Here is a 5,103-nt window from a genome sequence, read left to right on the forward strand (position 1 = left end):
ATCTGTCTTGGAAGAAGCACAGCCAGAATGCTCACTAGAATCAAGGATGTCGAGATTTCCTCTCACATACTTTGAATGTTAATCAGAAGGGACCACTCCCCCAGAGAAGGGCATCATCCTTGGTAAAGTAGAGGGTCAGAGAAAAAGAGGCAGCCTCTCAATGAGACGGACTGACACAGCGGCTACAACAATGGGCTCATGCATAACAATGATTGTGAGGATGGTGAAGGACCGGGGAGTGTTTCGTTCTGTTGTACATAAGGTAACTATGAGTCGGAACTGGCTCAGTGGCACCTAACAACAACAACATGTGGTTATGTAGGAGACTGTTTTTCTTTTCAGGAAAGAAACACTGCAATGTTAAAGTGTGATAGGACATCACACCTGGAACTTATTCTCAAACCGTTCAGAACATATATACATATGCGTGTATGTATATATATGCACACACACACACATATGTATATATACATATAGAGAGAGTGATAAAGCAAACCTAGTAAAATATTAACAGTTGAGGAATCTGGGTAAAAAAGGTATCTAGGAGTTCTTTGTACTACAACTTTCTATGAACTATTTAAAATCAAAAAGTTAAAGCTTAAAAAATAAAATAAATCACCAGTCCTACAAGAAAATTTTACTAAGCTTTCAAAGAACAGGTAATTCCAATTTAATACAAGACTTCCAATGAACACAAAAAGAACACTTTTCAGGTCATTCTGTGAGGTTGGTGTAACCTTGATACCTGAACCGGACACCGATAGTATAAGACGGGAAAATCACAGGCCAGTCTCATGTCTGAATGTAAATGTGAAAACCCTAATCAAAATATTTTTGTTTAGGGTTTTCACATCAAGCAATGCGTAAAGAAAAAAAAAAAAGTAATATTCCTTAACGAAGTTCAGTTTATCCCCGGAATACAAGTCTCATCTAACATTAAAAAAAAAAATTAGGAATTTTATTAATGCAATTCATCACTTTAATAGATCTGTCCTCGTTATCTAGTGCAGCTGTAACAGAAATACCACAAGTGGATGGCTTTAACAAAGGAAAGTTATCTTCTCACAGTTTAGGAAGCTGCTAGAAGTCTGAATTCATAGCGCCAGCTCTAGGGAAAGGCTTTCTCTGTGTGTCGGCTCTGGAGGAAGGTCCTTGTCTCTTCAGCTTCTGCTTCCTTGTTCCTTGGAGATCTCCATGGGTCTTAGCATCTATCTTACCCCATCTCTGTTTCCTAGCTTGCTTGTTTAATCTCTTAATTTCTCAAAAGAGATTGACTCAAGATACACTCTGCACTAATCCTGTCTCATAACTAACATAAGGAAGACAACCCATTCTCAAATGGGATTATACCACAGGCACAGAGGTTAGGGGAAACCCTGGTAGCGTAGTGATTAAGTGCTACAGCTGCTAACCAAGAGGTTGGCAGTTCAAATCCGCCAGGTGCTCTTTGGAAACTCTATGGGGGCAGTTCTGCTCTGTCCTATAGGGTCGCTATGAGTCGGAATTGACTCGACGGCAGTGGGTTTGGTTTTTTATAGAGATTAGGATTTCCAACACATATTTTGGGGGGACACAATTCAATCCATAACAAGATTAAAGGAGAAAAACCGCATATTCTGTGAAAGAGCACTCTAAAACTGCAGGGCTTGGCGTAACTAAAATGGCTGACACAGGTCTGGATTGGACTCCATTTTGTTTTAAATCCCTGTTGCTACTTGTAAGGTATGAGCACCTCTTTCAGGTAAACAAGTTTTGTTTTGCAAACAAATGTGGTAATGATTGCTTGACTATTTCAAGAAGTATGTGTAGATTGTTCTTCAAAAATAGGAAGAATGCATCTAATAATAGACTGATATGAAGAAAGGTCTTTTTGTAGTTGCAGTCATATTAACCTTTTTGTGTAAAAACCCTGCATTCCTTTATAAATGTCGGAGCACTTTGTAATTTTACCTGGTGCTGCCCAACTCGAGTTGTATTCCTCAATAAAACACTATCATTTCTCTCCATACAGAGTCAGTGTTGTTTACACTTTTGGCAATTGTGAACAGTTGTAGGAAAAAATTCATGCAAAACTCCTTAGTAAACCAGGAATAGGGGTACATTTCTTTAACCAGATAAAGAGTATGTACAGAAATTTATAATAAACATCATACTTAATAAAACATTAGAAACTTTACTTTAAAATCAGAAACAAGAAAAGGATTTTCATTATTATCATTTCTAGTCTACAGAAGCTTTAGCCAGTGCCGTTAGAAAATAAATAAATAAACAAATATAAAAGGCGTCAGAAGTGAAACCGAAGAAACAAGATTGTTTTTATTTACAAATATTATAAATATTTACGTAGAAAGCTCAAAAGTTATCCACATTCATGGATAGGAAGACATTATCTTTAAAATGGGCTAAAGAACAAGAACTCTGGTGCTACTTAGTATCTGCGTGATTTTAGGCCAGTTACTTAACTTTTCCTTGTCTAGCTCTCCTTATCTGTAAACCGGAGATACTAATAGCACTTACCTCCTAGGGTTGTTATGTGGACTACATTACATAACGTATAAAAAAGTGCTCAGGCCAATGCCTGCCATGTAGGAAAGCTCTCTTTTGGGGGCTGGAAGCCACAGATAGAGGAGCATTAAAATAAAAGCCTGGTTCCCTGACCAACACTGCAGTGACCACCTCTCAGCTTTTATGTGAGAGGGTTAAAATACACTTTTTCTTGTTTAAACTACTCTTTGGGGTTTTAACTAATATGCTGGCTAACCCAACAGCAGTTGCTAACCCTTTCTCCCTCACCCATTCTCCACCAAAGAGTCTAAACAAGCGAGCCTTTCTTACAGTAGAGAGTGCCCATGTAACCAACTTTGGGCCAATTGGCTGGAAGGGAAAGTCTGCATGAGGGATTTTTGGAAAACTTTTCCTCCCCAGTCAAAAGCCAGGACAATAGGAGGAGAAAGCCTTTTTTGCTGCTGTCATTCACCTCTGTCCTAGTTTGGGTTCCCCTAGAAGCAGACCCTGTAACAAGGATTTGACAGTCAGTAGTTCTGCCACACATCTTCAGCCCTGACTCTTTCAGGGCCTCCCAGGCCTCACTTGACCTCCATCTTGGAGAAGATATCCAAGGAACTTCCCTGAGGATCACTCAGGTCAAGGTTTTGGAAATCCCTTGTCTCGAGGTTGCCGGGATTGACTTCTTGCTCAACTGAATCACTCATTCAATGGTGACAAAGAGAACTCATGCTTTGTGCTGATTGATAACTGAAGCAAAGCATTGGGCGGTCTGTATGCCTTGTTTGTGGAAAGTCCAGTGACAGCCTCTATCACCAAGCTTCCAAAAACTTCCGAAGATAAGAAATCAGAGCAATATACACTTTCTTTTGAAATTTTATAGTAAATATTTGCCCTAGTTTTGAAACCGTAGGCTGTTGGATGTGTGAGTGGCAAGTCTTACGAGTGTCCTTATTCCAACTCCAGAAATTCCTGGCAGAATTTTGAGATTCTTATTTGATATACAATCCTAAAGTGACAGGAAACCTGCCAACTTAGTCCATCTTAGTGTACATGGACGGACTCAAAGTTATTGGCAATTCCCCCAGAACACATTAACCTCACCACTGGACCAATAAGCAACATCATAATAAACGGATTTTACTTGGATTCACAACCAATGCCCATGGAAGCAGCAGTCAAGAAATCAAACAATGTATTGCACTGGGGCAAATCTGCTGCAAAAGACCTCTTTAAAGTCTTGGAAAGCGAAGGTATCACTTTGCGGTGTGGCTGACCCAAGCCATGGTATTTTCAATCGCCTTATATACCTGCACAAGCTGGACAATGGAAGGAGAAGACTGAAGAAGAATTGATGCTTTTGAATTGTGGTGTTGGTGAATAATATTGAATATGCCATGGACTGCCAGAAGAACGAATATATCTGTCTTGCAAGAAGTACAGCCAGAGTGCTCCTCAGGAGCAAAGATGGTGAGGCTTCATCTCACGTACTTTGGACATATTATCAGAAGGGACCAGTCCCTGGAGAAAGGTATCAAGCTTGGCAAAGCAGAAGGTCAGCACAAAAAAGGAAGACCCTCAATGAGATGGACTGCCACGGTGGCCACAACAATGGGATCAAACCTAACAATGAGGATGGCACAGGACAGAGCAGTGTCTCATTCTGTTGTTCGAGGGTTGCTATGAGTTGGAAGCAACTTGATCGCACCTAACAACAACAGTTTATTTGGGAAATGTTCCCAGGAAACACTGGTAGAGGACTGTGGAAATGAGACAGCGAAAAGAAAGAAGTCAATAAAGGATGTCTTATTAAACAAGTTCCCAGTGTGGGCAACTGCTGCATAACAGCAGTTACACCAGTCTCTGGGAAACGCTGTAGAACACAGGTTTAAAGTGATCACTCCCTCTCCACAGGGTGAGGGAGCAGAATTCCTTCACCAACTCCCATTAGTTAATGCTCCCAGAGGCATTTTGTGTGTGTGTGCGTGCGTGTGTGTGTGTGTGTATGTAAGCAGAAAAAGCTGAAGGAGGACAGAGAGAGCGCTCAGGAAAGGAGTCTTGGGTGCTAGCAGCTTGAAGTTGGGCCGGCATCCATGAAAATGGTACCTCCTGAGGGGATATGGGCAGAGTGCAGACATCTGCTACATCCACCTTGATTCCCTCTCCTGGAATGGTTGTCAGAATGTGATGCTGGAAGCTGCTGTAGCCACCTCGCAAGCGCAATGGAAAGGCAGAGACAGCCTCTGAACCCAAAGGGCAAAGCCCTACCTCAGTATTTCTTGTTGTATGAGAAAAATTAAAGCCACTGTTAGTCAGGCCAAATGCATTCTTAATAGTCATAATTTCTTTCTGTTGATGTTTTACTCAGGGACATCTAGCTTAATCTCAATGGGTTTAGAGTTTTGGAAATCAAAGCTAGGAGACTCAATGATATTTCCGATTTTTGCTTGAATGGGGGGAAAGAAAGAAAAAAGGAAAACACTGAGGAAGGTGTAATGGGAAAGGAAAAATATGTAATATCTAAAATGTTATGCTGCCACAATGGCTCATTATAGCTAGATCTGAGGCCTTGGAGGTCAGTTCCTGCATTTAGGCGGA

The sequence above is a fragment of the Loxodonta africana genome, chromosome 8, assembly GCF_030014295.1.
Source record: "Loxodonta africana isolate mLoxAfr1 chromosome 8, mLoxAfr1.hap2, whole genome shotgun sequence".
Classification (NCBI taxonomy): Eukaryota; Metazoa; Chordata; class Mammalia; order Proboscidea; family Elephantidae; genus Loxodonta; species Loxodonta africana.